General features: G+C 39.9%; 1 protein-coding gene across 3 annotated transcripts in view; it reads left to right on the plus strand.

Moving 5' to 3' along the window:
- Nucleotides 1–20,775, plus strand: part of ZNF385D (zinc finger protein 385D) — a 623,117-nt gene that overhangs the window by 201,149 nt on the left and 401,193 nt on the right. The window lies entirely within an intron of this gene.

The following is a 20,775-nucleotide window of genomic DNA, read 5'->3' on the forward strand; positions in this document are numbered from 1 at the left end:
ATTGTGCCCACATATCTATTCAGGGGACACCATCACAGGGCCTAATAACATCAGCCACACTATCAGAGGCTCGTATACCTGCACATCCACCAATGTGATATATGCCATCATGTGCCAGCAATGCCCCTCTGCCATGTACATTGGTCAAACTGGACAGTCTCTACGTAAAAGAATAAATGGACACAAATCAGATGTCAAGAATTATAACATTCATAAACCAGTCGGAGAACACTTCAATCTCTCTGGTCACACAATCACAGACATGAAGGTCGCTATCTTAAAACAAAAAAACTTCAAATCCAGACTCCAGCGAGAAACTGCTGAATTGGAATTCATTTGCAAATTGGATACTATTAATTTAGGCTTAAATAGAGACTGGGAGTGGCTAAGTCATTATGCAAGGTAGCCTATTTCCTCTTGTTTTTTCCTACCCCCCCCCCCAGATGCTCTGGTTTAACTTGGATTTAAACTTGGAGAGTGGTCAGTTTGGATGAGCTATTACCAGCAGGAGAGTGAGTTTGTGTGTGTATGGGGGTGGGGGGGATGTGAGAGAACCTGGATTTGTGCTGGAAATGGCCCACCTTAATTATGCACATTGTAGGGAGAATGGTCACTTTGGATGAGCTATTACCAGCAGGATAGTGAGTTTGTGTGTGTGGTTTTTGGGAGGGGGGTGAGAGAACCTGGATTTGTGCAGGAAATGGCCCAACTTTATTATCATGCACATTGTGTAAAGAGTTGTCACTTTGGATGGGCTATCACCAGCAGGAGAGTGAATTTGTGTGGGGGGGTGGAGGGTGAGAAAACCTGGATTTGTGCTGGAAATGGCCCACCTGATGATCACTTTAGATAAGCTATTACCAGCAGGACAGTGGGGTGGGAGGAGGTATTTTTTCATATTCTCTGTGTATAAATAAAGTCTGCTGCAGTTTCCATGGCATGCATCCGATGAAGTGAGCTGTAGCTCACGAAAGCTCATGCTCAAATAAATTGGTTAGTCTCTAAGGTGCCACAAGTACTCCTTTTCTTTCTAAGAATCAATGTGTTCCACCGCCATTGGATTTCCAAGCCAGCCCACAAAATGCCTTTTCTGAGGTTTTCTTCAGCAAGTACTTTTACATGTGTACATATTATGATTATGTGCATATTTTTAATTAGGGATATCACCCCAAGTGAGAATGCAGGTATATAGGGGTGCACTAGGTTTCATATAGAAGACCAGGCCAATTCAGTTGAAAATGTGCAAGAGTGTATTAGGGGAAATTCTTCATGGAAAGTGGATGGATAATGTAATATGTGAATTTGCCATCTGTTTAGATGCTTGCAATATTTTTGTAGTAATTCAGTTGGTAAACTGATAAAATGCAGGTATAAGAAGAACCAGATTTCCACCTCTTTAAAGCTTGAAACTAATGTCTGTGTTTTACCTTAATATTCTTGCTTTTGGTGGGAAAGTGACTCAACATTAGCATCTCATGTAGACCGCTTTTTAGGCAGAAGCAGAGAAACGCTACTGTTTGTTTTCTTAAATATTACAAACAGGCAGCCAGACAAATGAAGGACAAATTAAATCTACAGTAAAAAAATTTTAATTAGGCAAATTGAAATGACAGAACTACTGGAAGCCTGGACAAAAACAAACAACAAATGTCTGATCAGTGTTGAGAAATCTCAGCTGTATAAAACCAGGTTTTTCTCTTCTGAATGGTTTTGTGAATGAAAAATTTAAATTACCTGGGAAGTACAGAGCTGAGAGAGCCTGACAAGCAGTCTCTTCTTTTAAATCTAAGGAGAGCTTTAATACAGTAACTTGCTCTTCCTTTAAAATATGATGTTCTGACATTAATGCTTTTTCAAAAGATTCAGTGCCCTGTCAACATGAAAGCAGGCAGATTTTGAAGCAACAAGTCATAAAAGTACTGTAATCCTGCTGTCGTGTTATTCCCCCGCACCCCGTGCCATTGCCAGTTCCCACCCTTTATCTTTCCTTTGAAATCCAATAAGCACATGTACAGTGTTTAAAATAAAACCTAATGTATCTCCCTTTCATATTTTAGTTCTGTTAATTGTAGATTTCCACTACCAGTAATACTGTTCACCATCTTCACCTATGATTTAATAATAATATATATATACATCTTATATAGTACATTGCATCCATGAATCTCAAGATTTATTAATGACAGGTTTCAGAGGAACAGCCGTGTTAGTCTGTATTCGCAAAAAGAAAAGGAGTACTTGTGGCACCTTAGAGACTAACCAATTTATTTGAGCATGAGCTTTCGTGAGCTACAGCTCACTTCATCAGATGTTTACCGTGGAAACTGCAGCAGACTTTATATACACACAGAAATCATGAAACAATACCTCCTCCCACCCCAGCAGGACAGTGGGGTGGGAGGAGGTATTGTTTCATGATTTCTGTGTGTATATAAAGTCTGCTGCAGTTTCCACGGTAAACATCTGATGAAGTGAGCTGTAGCTCACGAAAGCTCATGCTCAAATAAATTGGTTAGTCTCTAAGGTGCCACAAGTACTCCTTTTCTTTTTAAGATTTATTAAGGTGAAGATCGTTTGCTCTTAAGCATTTCCTATCTGAAGATTTCCACCCATTGTAAGACCCCTACTTTAAACTAGAATATTCTGTGGGTAAAATTAATCCCTGGTATAACTCCAGTTAATTGACTGAAATTATACCAGGGATTCATTTGACCCAGTATAATATATATGAACCATCATTCTGTTTTTAGCAGCTCATTTCTCCTACTATCCCTATATAAATCTATGCGTTATCACTTCCCTTTATGCCACGTTATCAATTGCAGCAAAATGGGACTCATGCAGAGCACCTCATAACATCAGTAGTGCCTCTCCCTACCTCAGGATAAATCAGTTGGATATGACCACAGGGCCACAGAAGCAAGGTGAGGTGGATATGATCCTGCTGTGAAAAGGGCAGAAGTGAGTCAGACCTTTTTCATACAAATTTTGAGGTGCTTGTTTGCCAGAGTTTGAGAGCCAGATTGTTATCTGGTACCACGGGTGTAGCTGATGTTAGAAAAAAAGATAAAAAGTTGAATGGCACATGAAATACATTAGCCATCCCTGTTTTGTGCCCAAGGATTCGTTTCAGAAGCATCTCATGCTTCAAATTTTTAGCCATCTATAAAATAACTGTCTTTTCCAAATTGTTTTTACATTGCAAATCTCCATCCTGTGGGATATTTTCTGCTTACGTGTGCTTCTTTTATAAACATGGAAAGACAAAATGGAATCCCTCATAAATTATTGCAGTTACATTTGAAAGTAAATCAAGTCTTGAAAAATAATTCATTATGCTTCTGGGAACAATTTAGATATGATTCATTTCTAAAACTTGTAGAAAGCAGTGTATCATGTCTGAGGCGGTTGCAGGAGTGAAGTCTTTTGATTATAAATTGAGAACAGAAAATTCCACATGTTGTTTCCATGATTTTTTTTACCTTCTACAGAGCTGTTTCATTGATTTTAAAAAAAGTCTGATTAACTAGAAATAGCTATTGTATGGGCAGAGACAAGTTACTCATTTATTCTTTTCCAGAAGTCAGTCTCTCTAGGTTGTATTCTAGCCAAGCAAAACATTTTTGTCCCAATTTTGTATTCCTATGTGTGGGTGTGACTCCCATTGAGATGAGAAAATGCAGTGGCTTAATGTAGTCTTTCACTTCTGGAGACAAAAGACCAGCTCCTCAGCTGGTGGAAATCTGCCTACTTCAGTTGACGTCAGTGGAACTATGTCATCTTGCATCTACTGAGAATCTGACATATAGGTTCTTGTGGTGTGTGTGTGTGTGTGTATGTGTACATTATGATATGGTTTTTAATGATGAGATCACACACAATTTTGTCCACAGGACCCCACCTCTTAAGGTAAGAGAGTAACTGACAATCGTTGGTTGCCATCTTATGTGTGGACCAGTACAAGAGGGGGATGAGAAACATTTGGCCTAAGGGTTTCACAGATATTTGCTGACAGCAGAGGCGTGGTGAGTCTCAGGAATCATGGCTTCCATTCCAGGCTCTGGAGGGCAGCGTACTCCTGTGGTACAGGCTCTTCTGCCTGTTCACTCCAGGCTCGACCCCTTCTGCCCCATCCCTTCCAACTTGTCCCTGTTTTACAGTCCTGTCTGCTCCTTCCCTCTGGCTCCTTGTCCCAGTACCAGTCTCCAGCGTTCAGGCTTCTCATTCCAGTCCCCAGTTTCCTTGCCCAACCAGTGTTAGATGCCCCCTCTGGGCTCACTCTCCAAGCTGCAAGCTGCTGCTAAAATTAAAGTCTCTATCGAGCATGTGCAAAATGCAAATTTTTCAAAGGCTTGTAACTTGGTCAAATATGGGTGGATTTTCATGGGGGCATAAAAAGGCACATCCAAGGCCTAGCCAAATTTCAAGTCCCTGAAACAAAGCATAGAAATTTCCAAGGAAGTGGTCACCAGAATTCAGTGTGGCGAAAACAATGTATTTTTCCCTAGCCTTGTTCTCAGAAATGGCTAAACCATTTCAGCTGTAATCTTCCAATACGTTTCAGCCTACGGCAGTCATCCAACATGGAGAATTTCAGTCCAAAAGGTTGAAGTTTCACAAAATTATAAGCCACTGAAGACAGGGTTTTATAGTTGGAAGTGTTGAGCAAACAATGATAGGAAGCAGTACTGGCCCCATCTATAATAAGCACAAATGAGGGAATGTCTGTAGCTACGACCGCAGGAGGGGCTAGCTGCCTCGAGTGTGTAATCATCTGAAACATTAGGCATGTACTCAGGACCGCTAGCTCCTCCTTTCACTCATGCGGCCATGGATACACTCTATTTTTAGCACTCTAGCTCAACCAGAATGAGCCTGAGTATGTCTCCTTGAGCTGGAATTTACCCCTCGAGCTCAAAGTGTAGCCATACCCTTAGTTTGGTCAGTCTCAACTGGAACAGATCTTCAGGGTTTCTGACAGTATCTAACATACACAACTCCAGATCTCTCTAATAAGCAAGCAAGTCTGCAAATGGCAAATCCAAATGTTAATCATCCCTTTGCATCTGGGACATACAGGCTTGCATCGAGTGTTACGTCTATTTCAAACCCAGTGGGATATACCATCTTTGCATTCTAAAGGTGGGAAGTCCAGAGCTGCTAAGTCACTTAAGGATCGTACGGGGGGTAAATTCCAGCTCAAGGAGACATACTCAGGCTCATTCTGGCTGAGCTAGATGCTAAAAATAGAGTGTATCCATGGCCGCATGAGGGAACGGAGGAGCTAGCGGTCCTGAGTACATGCCCCATGCAGTGCTGGCCCAGTGTAGACTCTCTGCCACTCAGCTAAGCTCTGGAGTGGGGGTGGGGAGGGGAGTGATTTCCAGCCTGTTCATGCCCTGACCCTGCAGGCTCCACAGCAGGCCCCTGGGCAGGGGTTTAGCTCCCTTTTCACTTGCCCCCTCCCACCCTGGGTCCTGCGTCCAGGGAGTACAGGGCTGCTCTGTCCCCTAGGCACCCTCTGCTGCTGAGCCACTTCTCTGGCTGGGTTCGCTGAAGCCCCTGTAGTCAGGTTCCTTGGACTCTGGTGCTCAGTGCATCCTTAGGGCTTAACCCCTTCCTGCCCGTGCTGTAGCAGGGTGCAGGGGGAGACAGGAGGTGGCTGGATTATGTCAGTGGCCAGTGGCAGCTAGGAGGAGGTGTTAGCTGCCTCTCGACACTCTGCAGGCAGGAAGGGACAAGCTGCTTCCAGCCAAAAGGTGGGGGAAGAGATGAGCTCTGCAAAGACACTGGGCAGATCATCCCTTCCCCTCCCCCTCCTCTCCTGTGGCAGAAGCAGCTCCCATCCTTTCCCTCCCGTGTGAACCCTGGCAGAAATTGTGTGTGGGGGGGAATGTGACCCTGCCTGTTCCCCCATGTGTTGCCTCAGGAAGATGTGGAGCCAAGTACCAGGAGAATTGGGTCCATCCCAGAGGCTCAGCCAGGCATGGAGTTCAGAGTGCGCTGGGCAGGGAGGGGAGGGTCGGTCAGACAAACCCACCCACCCATGTGAGAGAGGTGCACAGGAGTGTGTGTGTGTGTGTGTGAGAGAGAGAGAGAGACCTCTCTCCCGTGAAACCTAAAACCTTAAAGATAAGGTAAGTAACAGATTTTTTAGATAAAGGAAACGCAGTGGATCTAATTTACCTAGATTTCAGGAAGGCATTTGATACCATGCCACATGGGGAATTATTAGTTAAATTGGATAAGATGGGGATTAATAGGAAAATTGAAAGGTGGATAAGGAATTGGTTAAAGGGGAGACTACAACGGGTCCTACTGAAAAGTGAACTGTCAGGCTGGAGGGAGGTTACCAGTGGAGTTCCTCAAGGATCAGTTTTGGGACCAATCTTATTTAATCTTTTTATTACTGACCTTGGCACAAAAAGTGGGAGTGTGCTAATAAAGTTTGCGGATGATACAAAGCTGGGAGGTATTGCCAATTTAGAGAAGGACAGGGATATCCTACAGGAGGATTTGGATGACCTTGTAAACTGGAGTAATAGTAATAGGATGAAATTTAATAGTGAGAAGTGTAGGGTCATGCATTTAGGGATTAATAACAAGAATTTTAGTTATAAGCTAGGGACGCACCAATTAGAAGTAATGGAGGAGGTGAAGGACCTTGGAGTATTGGTTGATCATAGGATGCTATGAGCCACCAATGTGATATGGCCATGAAAAAAGTTAATGCGGTCTTGGGATGCATCAGGAGAGGTATTTCCAGTAGGGATAAGGAGGTTTTAGTACCGTTATACAAGGCACTGGTGAGACCTCACCTGGAATACTGTGTGCAGATCTGGTCTCCCATGTTTAAGAAGGATGAATTCAAACTGGAACAGGTACAGAGAAGGGCTACTAGGATGATCCGAGGAATGGAAAACTTGTCTTATGAAAGGAGACTCAAGGAGCTTGGCTTGTTTAGACTAACTAAAAGAAGGTTGAGGGGAGATATGATTGCTCTCTATAAATATATCAGAGGGATAAATACCGGAGAGGGAGAGGAATTATTTAAGCTCAGTACCAATGTGGACACAAAAACAAATGGATATAAACTGGCCACCAGGAAATTTAGACTAGAAATTAGACGAAGGTTTCTAACCATCAGAGGAGAGAAATTTTGGAATAGCCTTCCAAGGGAAGCAGTGGGGGCAAAAGATCTATCTGGCTTTAAGATTAAACTCGATAAGTTTATGGAGGAGATGGTATGATGGGATAACATGGTTTTGGTAATTAAATATTCATGGTAAATAGGCCCAATGGCCTGTGATGGGATATTAGATGGGGTGGGATCCAAGTTACCCAGGAAAGAATTTTCTGTAGTATCTGTCTGATGAATCTTGCCCATATGCTCAGGGTTTAGCTGATCGCCATATTTGGGGTCGGGAAGGAATTTTCCTCCAGGGCAGATTGGAAGAGGCCCTGGAGGTTTTTCGCCTTCCTCTGTAGCATGGGGCACGGGTCACTTGCTGGAGGATTCTCTGCTCCTTGAAGTCTTTTTAAACTATGATTTGAGGACTTCAATAGCACAGGTATAGGTGTGAGATTTTTTGCAGGAGTAGTGGGTGAAATTCTGTGGCCTGTGTTGTGTGGGAGGTCGGACTAGATGATCATAATGGTCCCTTCTGACCTGATCTATGAATCTACACAGTGTTTCTTTTTACCAGAGGCTCAGTCAACTTGATGTTAGTTTGAACATTTGTACTGCATCATTCTGATTGATTGCAGTTGAATTTCTTGAATACGAGTAATTTTACCAAGTGTCCCATATTCAACATAGGGAAATATGGTCACCCCATGCAAAATACAATCTATATAGAATTTTGTTGTTTTTGTTGTGTTTTGGAGTTGTTTTTGGAGTTCTTCTGCTATGTATGCTTTTAAGTATAGTCATTATAGTCAATGTATGTAGATTTCTTAAGATGAAAATATCAGGTATAATGGTCCACAATATATGTTGTATAAATGTCTGTAAATCATTCACTTTTAAATGCATACAATGTTACAATATTTCTACATCCACATGTTCTGTCAGTTACAAAAACTATTACAAAAGGGCAGAACATTGTACAAACAAAATGAAATTATGGTATATATCACATATATTTTAGTGAAAATGTATTAAATTAAACATGCTTATTTGAATTAAAAATGCATTTCAAAATTATCTATATTTAATATGACAAGGAGGAAGGGAATATGTAATGGTGTGGTATGAAGGCTTTCTGGCAAGATGTTGGGAACGCTGCATTAGTCATGAAAAATAAAGACATGAGTAAGCTACATGATCACCCCCAAATGAATGCTTATGAAAATCTTTATACCACATATCATCATACTCTGTATATTCCACTCATTCTATATGAAAATGAAAAACTATTTTAGATCATCTAAAAAATTGCATTGCATTGATACTATGTCATATCCTTCCATCTGTGTTTGTTATTCTTCTAATGCAGGGATCCTCAAACTTCATTGCACTGAGACCCCCTTCTGATAACAAAAATTATTACATGACCCCAGGAGGGGAGACTGAAGCCTGAGCCCAGCTGCCCCAGGTGGCAGGGCAAAAAGCCTAAACCCCACCATCCTGGGTGGGGGGCCTGTATCCTGAGCCCTGTGACCCAGGGCTGAAGTCCTTGGGCTTTGGCTTAGGTCCCGGACAGTGGGACTCAGGCTTTGGCTTTGGCCCCAGCCTCGGGCCTCAACAAGTCTGAGCCAGCCCTGGTGACCCCAATAAAATGGGGTCGTGACCCACTTTGGAGTCCTGACCCACCGTTTGAGAACAGCTGTAACCCCTACTTCCCTTGAGCGCAACTGTACAGAGCTTGGAGGGAGCAGAAAATTATAATAAAGTTTAGAAACTACCAGCTAGCCCTGAACTGTTGCAAAATATTGGATCTGAAAACCAGTACTAGGCCAGATCTAAATAATACCCCGAGTCCTGCACCTCAGACAAATGCAATTTTCGGGTCAGCTGACACATTTGTAGGCTGCTTCAAGCTGTTCAGAAGTTTGAAATGTTAGAAGTACTTTTGGTGAGAGAGCAGTGGTGAAGGGCAGTGAAGCAGTCAAAGATTCAGGATCACTTACATTATTCAGAATCACTTGGCTCTCGTATATCACCACAACATTTGTGGGGTCTAGGCATTTACACGGCAGCTGTCATCTTGAGACATGTATATGAAATGCTGTAATATATACCATATGTGTGTATCTACTGCATTGCAGTTATATAAACCCTTGTATACGTAACATTTATTTTTCAAACAATAACTAGTGACCAGATAATGAACTATAACATGCAATATTTCATCTTCTGCTACATTTATATAGTAAACACAATTTGTTTCTAACTGGCTGTGAATGTTGTGGCCATCTTTTTCAGTTTATATCACACCGCATTTTAATAGCTTCCGTACTTGTTGATTGACACATCCAACAGTGGGTAATTTTAAGGTTCTTTCTAGATGTTTTTCCTCCCATCAAGTTTTTCAGATTTCTCGACCCATTTCTTGTCTGATAGGATGCAGTGAAAGCTGCTATTATTATTTAATTAGCAAACAAAAACTATATTTAGTGGCAGTTATGGGTGATTCAGGGCACACCCAATTCACCCCAAACCTTAACAGCATGGAGATAAAAAGCTTTGGGGAAAGACTTATCCATCTTCATATTGCCTACAACATTGATAGCATAATTAAGGCTAAGATTTAGTCACAGGTATTTTTGGTAAGTCATGGACCGGTCATGGGCAATAAATAAAAATTCACGGCCCGTGACCTGTCCATGACTTTTACCAAAATACCCGTGACTAAATCTCTACTCTGGGGAGCCCCTGCTGGAGGTTGACTTCTCCCCAGCTGCTGCTCACAGGGACCGCTCTGCAGCAGCTCTCCAGCTGCCATGGGACCGCTGCTGGTTGGCTGGTCCCCTGGGCACCCCCAGGACTGCTGCTTGGGCACTCTCCAGAGCCAGCCACAGTGGCCATTGCTTAGGCAGTCCCCATGCCAGGTGCCCAGAGCCTCCTGAGCAGCGGCTGGTGCGGCTGGCACCGGGGAGCACAGAAGCAGTTGGCCCCGGGTTGCTGTGGCAGATGCAGCTGGCCCCAGCCAACTGCTCCAGCATCCCTGAAGCCAGCTGCTGTGGAAGTCATGGAGTTCGTGGAAAGTCATGGAATCCATGACTTCTGCGACCTCCATGAAAGAATCGCAGCCTTAAGCATAATCCAGTACTCCAGAATGCTTTTACTTCCATCCACAACAGATATCCAAAGAAATCGCAACTTAATCTGACTTGTGCTTTAATGCAAAACCTTAACAGGTTTTATATTAATATTAACAGAGCAACACATCTGTCATACAGTCATTGTATTTGGGAAGTTATTTTGCTGTAACACTGCTGAGGTCACTGTTAAGTTTTTGTTTTAATGTGTATTCCATGCATAAAAGTAGATCAGAGGAAGATCTGAAGACATTTGTGAAAGGATACAATGAGCTGGCTTTTGAGGCTGCCACCAATGGATGTGTGGAGAGAAGTGGGACAGTGGTCTGATAGGAGGATGAGTGGATAAGTAGGGAGAGGCAGTGTTCTGATAAGATTTAAAGATGGAATTTGATATGGTAGAAGATGGGGAGCTAGTGGAGGACTCAAAGGGTGGGTGTGGGAGTGTTATGGTGAGAGTGACAGGCAAGGAAGATAATCTCAGCAGTTGTTTGCCTGGATCAGAATGGGGCTGCCTTGTTTACATATTTAGTAGCACACTTATGATTAGTAAGCTGTCTGAACCACCAAAGCTGCATCCAGGTGCCACACCAGAGCAAAATTGTAGCTCAGTGTTTGTGAAGGATTCTTAATATTTTCTCTGAACATCTTGGGAATTTTGTTTACTGAAGAAGTTCTAATTGACATTCCTGAGTAATATTTTTTCACTGTAATTTAGAGACTTTTTGTCTTCTTCCATTTACATTTCTATACAGTATTGTAATAAGATTATTGTTGTAAATCACATAAACTGAGGGACATTTTCTTATTCAATCATCACACAATTAGCATCATTTGGTTCTGAGTAAAAAGTTTAATATATCCCGGACACCACAAAAGAGAAGAGAAGGGGAGAAATCCAGTAGGGAATTGTGATGTGAATACATTATTTGTTTTTTTTTTAAACACTGTGTAAAAAAAGAGTTCCTAATTTATCATTTCAGTGGTATCAAAACTATACCTAGAAAAGACTTCAGATGCCTTTAAACTAGCTTGCCTTTTTGTGGAAGTAGGAAGAAGGTTCCACGCTGTTCTTCTGAATCTGTTCATTCAAGAGGTTGTGGTCTAATCAGATTATAATTTGTCCATGCCTTGATTAAGAAATGGAAAAATTATATACACTAGGAAAATAGGGCAATAAGAAAAAAAATGGAGCTGAAATGATCCATAAAAACATGACAGGTTTTTAATTGTGGAAGGGGGTTACAGATCATAGAAAGATATGGCTGTAATCAATTTTGTTTAGCTTTTAAAAGATATTAGCCTATTAATGCCAAAGAAGTAAATAAAAAAGCCTTGTTGATAATGATCTCAACCTTAATATCACAGTAACATATTTTCCATGTTTTTTTTAAAAATATATTAAAGGTGGAAAAAAAAAACAAATACAAATATTAGGTAGGTCGGGGTCAAGGAGGTCTTCAACCAGAACAGCAAGAAGTTAGTGTCAGAAATGAAATAATGTACCAAAGATTCAAGAATTTGAGAGGTTCCATTTTGGGTCAACTCTGGTTTGCTTCTGAGATTGGACAAGACACCAGCTATGGCAATACAATATTATGGAGACTGTATTGTCAGCATCATAGTTAAGGCAGCATTGAGCTTTTCATTTCATTAGGGATGAAAACAAATATTTTTCATAACCAGGATGACACCACTTCCTCTTAGGGGACAGATTTAATTATCTAGAAAGTCAGAAGTAAATGTATTCAGTAGTGTAGGCATTCAAAAGTTAAAATGATTCCTTTCTAATGTTTTTGAATGCCTGCGCTACTGAATACATTTACTTCTTTCTAGATAATTAAATCTGTCCCCTAAGAAGAAGTAGTATCATTCTTGTTATTATGTTATCCATTTAAAAATCTAGGACTGATAACTATTGTTTCTTTGAAACTTTCTAATTTACAAACAGCTGTGTTCTAACACAGAAATTTCATGAAATTTCAAGTATAAAATCTAGTGCAAAGAGTAGCTGAAGGCAAAGAGAGTTCCTTTCTATTATGATAAAAATGCACAGTACTCTTCATCCCAAAGAAAAAAATCAAATACAGAACACCTGATCTGAACATCTAAGAACCCTTTACTCAGACAGGCAGTACAGTATCTATCGCTAGAAAGGGAAGAGGGGCAATTTTTGCCAAATAAACTGCAGGCTCTGATGTGGACAATGAAATGTAATGATATAATACCTGGTCTCCTAGCAAAGCTAAACTTCTCTATCTGCCATCTTTGACTCCATTGATATTTCCTTCCTGGATTTGAGACTTTTGTCTCCTGCCTCTTGTGCTACCTCACTGAAGGCAACTCCTGCATCTCCTTTGTTATCACAGCATCCTTCCTTGTTTGAAAGTAATGAAAACAAACTGAAAAGACAAGTAAGCAATATGATTCCCATAGTCAAGCCCTTAGCTAGCTTCCAGCCTTCTGCCGGAGGAAGGATTTTTTATTTTCAGTGTGGACTTTATCATAAAAAGAGCTGGTTGAATAATTTTCAATAGAGCAGTTTTCTGTTGGAAAATAGTTTTGTTGAAATCAAAATGTTTCATGGGAATGTGTTGATTTTTGGCAGTTTTCCTCAGGAAAAAGTTGAAATGAATTTTTAACTCTTGTTTTGATAATGTTGAATTTTAATGTATGTCTAGATTGTATTTCAATATTGTATTTGATATTTTATATTGGAAGGTTTTGAGAATGAAACAATTTGACATTGTCTAAATGAAACATTGTAGATGATTTAAAATCAACTTCTTTTTCAGAATTTTCATTTCAAAATTTCAACTTTTCATTCCAGCTGAAAACAAAAACAAATTAGAATGATCTGTGGAACAGAAATTCCATTTTCCAATCAGTTCTAATCATGAACTAGTCTAATCTAATCTAATCATGAATCAGAATAATTATTCTGAGAGCTGAAAAAAACTCTTCCCCTTGACTAATCTTGTACATCTCCCCTGACCAGTATGTGCAGGAAAGGAGGAACCATGACAAAATCCCATTCTGATGGGGAAAGGGTGCATGATATGTCCCAATGACCTGTCTAAAGGACAGGTACTACCAGTTAAGAATCCATTTTAACCCCTCCCCCCAAAACTGCTCCAACCCATTTAAAAATAATAGGGTAATATTTATAGTCGCAGGTGCAAGTGAGGGCAGCTTTGTGAAAAACACTCTCAACACTACTGACTTTTTAAAAAATGGTGTTCTGAAAGTCTCAAGAGGGAAGAAAGAGACCGGCAGAAATCCTTTTAAATTCTTTGCAGAAAGGCGGGCTGTTCAGGCTTTGTGCAGGAGGCAACAGCACTGAACCCTTTGCACTGTATCATCATCTATCTTCTTAAATAATTGTAAATTAGAGAAGCTTCAAGCTTCCCATCTGATAGAGTACATCGCTACATGACTGGCTTGTGTGTTTGGTAAAGTTGATAGTGCAGTTTGTAATAGCCATGGCTTTCAATGTACTTTGCATTTTTTTTTTGCAACAGTGTTACTTACAGGTTGTGCAAGTACATACTGCAATATTTTATTTTGTTTACTTACAGAGGACCATCTCTATGATAGACACAAACATAGGCCTAAAGCACTGAAGAAGAAAGTATCTTTCCATATTTATTTTTAGCACAGGATTCACTTAAATTTTCATAATTATTTAAGTTTGTTTTATATGGAATTTTACAGTTTAAATGAAAAATGATAGTCAGAGGCCATGGTAAATTAGTTATTTTGCCATAACATTGCAGTTCTTGGGTACTGTGGGATGCAGACACATTCATCTGAGCTCACATCACCCTGAATTGGGTATTTAGTACGGCAGATTCACAGCATCAGTCTATTAAACTGGAACAATTTGCCAGCTGATTTGCTGTTCTTACATATAACATGCTACGTACGGAGTGAAATTGAGACAGCATATCTCTCATTTCTTTAGAATTCCTGATGAGGGTCACTAATCTGCAAACTGGTTCCTTATCTTTTGGGGACAAATAGTTGTAAGGGTGAAAAGAGAATGCAATGAAAGTAAGTTTAAAAGAAGGGTGAATTTTGTAAGAGATAGCAACCTAATACAGTAGAGCGGATAAAGCACTGGAAAGTATTAATAAGGAAAAATCCTACAGTGACATATAAAAACCTGTGGAAAGGGAAAAGTTGCAAAAATCAGTTGAAATTAATCTGCAGACCCTCACCATCTTATGACTTAGTTATTGCAACCTCTCTGATCTTGCTGAATTCCCCTCCCCACCCCACCCCTAGTCCACACAAATCACAGTTACTGACCATCTCCCCCATATTGGAATCCTTTAATTGGCTCCCTGGTTTCCTTCATATCAAATTCAAGATTATTTTCTTCAGTCTGAAGGCCCTTCAAAACTCTGTGAGTTCCCTGCTTGTCTGGTCTTGTTTTTTACTGCATCGCTTCCCTCCCATTCCACTTTTCAATGACACCAGCCTTGAATAGTCATTTGTCTGCTTCTCCCACAGATGTCTGTACATGTTCTTGTACATTGCTTCTTCAGCATGAACACCACCAATGAAGTACTCCATAAGGCTACCCTACACTACAATCCTTCATATCTTTCCTCAAGACCTCTTCTGTTTTAGAACCTACAAGAAATCAGCCAGGTAAAGATGGTTAGGCTGAGCAGCTGTCAGGGATAGGATGCATAATTTAGTAAAGAAACAAAACAAAAAAAAAAAACCCCTACCCCAAAACAAACAAATAAACTAAAGCTTTCAAAGATTCAGAGTCATCAGTTCACATAGGTATATGCTATGTGAACCAGCAGGAGAGTGAATTTGTGTGGGGGGGTGGAGGGTGAGAAAACCTGGATTTGTGCTGGAAATGGCCCACCTGATGATCACTTTAGATAAGCTATTACCAGCAGGACAGTGGGGTGGGAGGAGGTATTGGTTCATATTCTCTCTGTATATATAAAGTCTGCTGCAGTTTCCATGATATGCATCTGATGAAGTGAGCTGTAGCTCACGAAAGCTTATGCTCTAATAAATTGGTTAGTCTCTAAGGTGCCACAAGTACTCCTTTTCTTTTTGCGAATACAGACTAACACGGCTGTTACTCTGAAACCTATTTTATTATTGTTACCCTCGTCCTCCCCTACCCCTACTTTCACTGGTTTGTTTTTCCTCACTTGTTGTGGTCTTATTTCAAATTAAACTGTAAGCTCTTTAGGGCAGAGATGATGGATTCCTATGTACAACAGAGCCCCAATTGGGCAGCACAGCAATAATGTCATTGGCAGAGAGGGCAGCAGTCAGCTACATGGAGAAAGAGTTACTGCACAGACATCTCTTTTGTGACCTTTCCCTGTACCACATTATGGGCTCTTCTGGCAAGGGGATGAGTTTTCTGAAGTCAATGGGGCCACTCACATGCTTAAAGCTAAGCACATGCTCAAGTATTTTGCTCTATTGGGCCAAGAGCATTCACCACTGTGCCAGCCTGAGCCCTATGGCCCTTCTGCTGCTATCCAACAACAGAAGGGCACAGAAGAGTCTGTTGTTCTTCTCTCTCATCTAATAAACTTGCAAGTGCTGCAGATCGTCTCAGTAATGGAATAACAGCTTGTGAATTGAGTGATTTTTACATAAGAGAGCCAATATGAATCCTGGTGGTGGTGGGGAATAATGACTGTTTCAAATGAAAAATATCCTCTGGAATGTTCCAGGAGGGTAATTTTTACATGGTGCATGCGCACACAAAAATTACAGCACAAAGTGGAGAAGTGGATTATAGTGCACTGCATTGATTCTCCAATACTCACCCTCTGGGATTCATTTTGAATTAAAACTGAAAATGAAAAGATGAAAAAAACTGGAAAAAATTTTACTGAGCTGCCGTAAAGGTCATATATAATGTGTTGCATTAAATCACCAGAACACACATATAGCAATCAGTGGCAGCACAAGTAAAAATATAGTCTTGCTTAATAGTTTGACAGATTTCATCACAAGAAATGGCATGAGCTAAGCCAGAAAAGGGGGAAGCACTAATTTTATTGTACAGGGAGTAGCCAAGGCAATCTGACATGGATGAAAGAAGAAAAGCATTTTATTGTAAGTTAGACATTGACCTTGCATTATGTTTTTTCTACCTCTGTGGCAAACAAGTTGTTTTTCGGGAGTGATCCCCAACACTGTTTTATGTTATTGCCTCTCAAATGTCCTTGATGGTGAAATAGCTTTATATATATATATATATATATTACTTCAGTAATTTGAAGTGTGTGTGTGTGTGTGTGTATATATATATATATATATATTTCTGCCCTATAAATATACACTTCAAATTACTGAAGTTCAGTTGAAGGATGAAAGACAAAATTACAAGCATTATAAATATGTCTAAAGAAGAAGTATGAAAACACAAGATGGTTTAATTTTTCCATTTGTTGTGTACGTGTTGGAGTCTTGACAGTACTATTGACAGAATTCCCAGTTTCTTGTATGTGCAGTGGCCAAAGTTTGCTGCAGAATAGCTTTACTTCACTTCACTGATGTTACAAACCCAAGTATAGCCATTCAAGATTTGTTAAACATGGCTAAAGGCAGAAATTAAAGGAGGTAGATAGTCTCACTTTAACTTCAATAAGTTCTATGGGGTTTCTTATAGGACTCTTAGGATCAGTCATAGAAATTAGAGATGTTAATAGCCTACTTTATAATCCAATCAATTCCCAGTGCCAGGATTGGATAGTTTCTTATGATATATCTTGCATTTTCCCCCCAGTCTATTTTAAAAGGCACAAAGAGATTAGGGCTTCAACCATTATTCCACAGCCTAAGGTAAATCTCCCATCAGGAACTGTTTTCCATTTGGCCTAATTTTTCCTTTACTTTCATTCCATTAACTTCTGTTTATTCTCCCGTGTCCTGGAGCCTCTCCCCTCACGTGACTGAGCAGCAACATTGCCCTTACTAATGCTTGGAAGCAGAGGTATGGATACCAGCTACCATGCTGGTTGACGTTTCAAATCCCAGAGGAGATATGGTCTCTACCAACCCAGTCAGATGACACTTGAGGCCCCTTCTAACCCTGTGGTTCTATAATTCAGCTAGCACATACATTGTATCATCAGCAGCATATTCAAGCCAGGGTCTCAAAATGCTTTTGAGAAGTAGAAAATGCACCTAATAGTTAATAGCCAAATTATCTATCCTTCTCTGCTCATATAGTATGATTCATATGCTGGCCTCATAGCTGGCACTGCTTTATGTGGCTACCTCACATAGTAGCAAGATACTGCCCCAAAAGGGTTTAAAGCTATTTTGGTTGGATGTATTTCCCATAACAACCAAGAGACAAATACGCATTTTCTTCCCAAACAGAGTTCACATCTTGTCTGATGTGAGGATTAACTGCTCACACCTGGGTCTCTGCAGCACTCACAGAGATACCATTTTTTCTGGGAATTTTATAAGGATATTTAATAGGAAGACCAAATGTTCTAACTCAGGTCTTACTCAGCCTCTGACCACACATATCATATGCCTTCTGCTTTACTCTAAACAACCATATAAATCTTTGTCCTTCATAAGCAGTAAAATTCACTAACTTTTACAGTCAAAATTGTTGTTGAAAAATTAGTTTGTATAGCATGGTATTTGCAACAAATACAGTGACATCTGGCTTGAGTGACCACACGAAAAGATCATCCAAGTTCTATTGACTTTTTTGATTTTACCTTAAAGTCTCAAAAACGAAAAGACAAAGGACCCCAAAATCTTTTTTTAATCTCATGATTTTGAAATTTAGTGCATGATTTTTTGAGGCCTGACTCATAATTCTAAACACTGAAATGATAGTAGCACCTGCAATATCATTTGACCAATCCAAAAAGAAATAAAAACTAAGCAAAAGTACCAAAGGAAATAACAGCTCATCTTCAAAAGCCTAATTCATAAATGTGGAAGGAAAAGGAAAATTCCAACTTGAACCAATGGACATAATCTCTCTGTTTTGCTTTGTTTAGTGGTGGTTGAATTTACAGTTGAGGACTTTTACCTTTGGCTAATTGTTATAGTAATAAAACAATAATACATGTATTTAATTCAATTAAAAAAAGACCCTGGAATTTAACAACTGCTATCAAACTTGCAGAATTGCACATGTCTTTTCTGCAAGTTACTACAATTACGTATGGGCACAATACACAGAATGTGGAATTCTACTAAGTTATCACCTTCTGCTTCATCTGGTTGCAGAGAAGATTATGCTTTGACTGCAGCTCTCAGATAACACAATGCAAGACTGCTGAAGTTGGCATAGATCTTTTAGGCTTTGGAGAGGATACCACTCACTTTTACTGTTAAAGAATATCGTCACACGCAGATTCAGGAACTAGCATGACTATCGCATGCAGTCTGCTTCCTACTTCGCCCCTTCTGTGAGGCCCTGAACCTGAGTGAGAGCATTGGTATGCCTTTCTTCCATGACTGCATGCAACTTTTCCAATATGTTGTTTCTTCTCATCCACATATGCAGCGTTATCTGCCAAATGATGATGTTGCTGCTGCTACAGAAATTGGCCCAGTGTGCACTAGCAGAGACTTAATCAGTGGCCTTGGAACTCTCTGAAGGGTTTTCAGCTTGGCAAGGTTATGGTACAGGCTTTTTGAGGCAGGATGGGGGGGGGGGGGGGGTCAGGAAATTGGTGAATCTTCCTCTAGGGAACAGCAAGAGCCATTATTTTCCAGAAGCCCTCACCTTACGCTTGTGAGAAAGGGAAAAGGTCAAGCCCCAGCTTCTTGGCGCACACACAGAATTCAGTAATAGGGTATTGGGTTTGTGTTTGGTGGTACTTTTGGGCCTTCAAAATACATTCTGAATGGGCTTCCTGAGTTGTAATGACACTGTATCTCCTGTAGGCTGTGCTCTACTTGAGTTATACTCTTGAGTTCCCACCTGACCACCACGTATACTTATGATTATATTTATTCTGTGCATATGCAATACCCATTTGTAAGGGTTCTGCTCCATGGCTAATCACCATCTGACATATTTCACAAGTTGCCCAACAAATATTCCCCCCCAAAAGAATGTATTTAGTACTATTTCTCCATTATTTCATGTCCTTCTCAATGATGGACCTCTCCCCTTCCAACCCATTCTGTTGTTTCTTGTGCAAAGTGATTTTATGTATGTATTTATTTAAAAATAGCAATACAATTCTATAAAATTCTATGACAAGAAAATGACTAAATTCCTGGAAAGTATTAGAGGAACTGGAATTTGGGTTTCCAGGAAATTCTGAAATTTAAAAAAAAATCAGAGCAAAAAGATTAAAAAAATAATTTCAGGGGAGATTTCGAAATTTTAAGTTCCTTTCTAGTCAATCAAAACACTTCCTTTGATTTTAACAGGTTTTATAAAAAAAATTACTTTTTTGTAATTTATAATATAAAATAAGATTTTGAAAGTTATTTTGAAACAAAAAGCATTTCATTCCAAAAGGCTGAAACAGCATGTTTTGACCTTATCACAATACTGACTTTTAAATTTTTTTCCTAAATGAAATTTTGTCTGACTCTCACATTTGGATACTATGGTATGTATCAATTTTGATTAAAAAAAATTGTCATAATTTTTGGACCAACTCTGCTAATTATAACAAAGCAATTATTGAAGCTTAGATGTTTTAGTCGCAGTAAGACTAGAACTACTATTTTCATCTTGTATCTCTTGTAGATTTTCTGATCTAAACAACTGAGGACAAGATTTCCTGTTGTGAATATTTTTTGACCATTTTGTTTCTGGTATCTTCATAAACAGAAAAAAGCAAGTTCTTTTATCTTCTCCCAAATTATTTTAATTTGAGGCAGAAGGTATTTTTACACATTACATTGATTGTGCAAACAAATATTGAATGTCTGGCTGTGCAAAAGTGTACAATGCTGTGTCCCAGGAACTCTATAAAAGAGACATTTTCAGTATAAATAGGGAACATGGTACTTTTTTGGCAACCAATATATACAGAGAAGATTTAGACTTGAAAAATAACTACAGATGGAGTAACAGAGATGCTGCTAAATGGATTTCCTGCAGACAGAACAAGTGAGTCATTGTAGATGTAACTTTTTTGCATTTTGACTCTTAATTTGGTATACTTATGAGCATCTAATGAGTTACAACTTAAAGCTGGCCGGGAAATAGAATTTCTATCCCATTAAAAATGAGTTTGCAAGATGAGTTTTTGGTGGGGCAGTGGAGGGGGGACAGAATTACAAAATATTTTGTTTGGGCAGCAGGAACATTTTGATGTTTCCAAAATAAAATATGCTCCAGAGACTGCCAGGGAACAGGGTATCCCCTCTGCTGGATTAACTGGCTCTGAGGCTGCCTGGAGTGTTTGCCTCCCCCTCTGCCCACCTGGCAGGCTGCCTGACACCTAACTTTTCCTTGGAAACCTGTCTGGTTTCCTGCCAGCTTGCCCATTTGGCTCTTGGGCAGCCCGCCTGGCT

The sequence above is a fragment of the Lepidochelys kempii genome, chromosome 2 (assembly GCF_965140265.1).
Source record: "Lepidochelys kempii isolate rLepKem1 chromosome 2, rLepKem1.hap2, whole genome shotgun sequence".
NCBI lineage: Eukaryota > Metazoa > Chordata > Testudines > Cheloniidae > Lepidochelys > Lepidochelys kempii.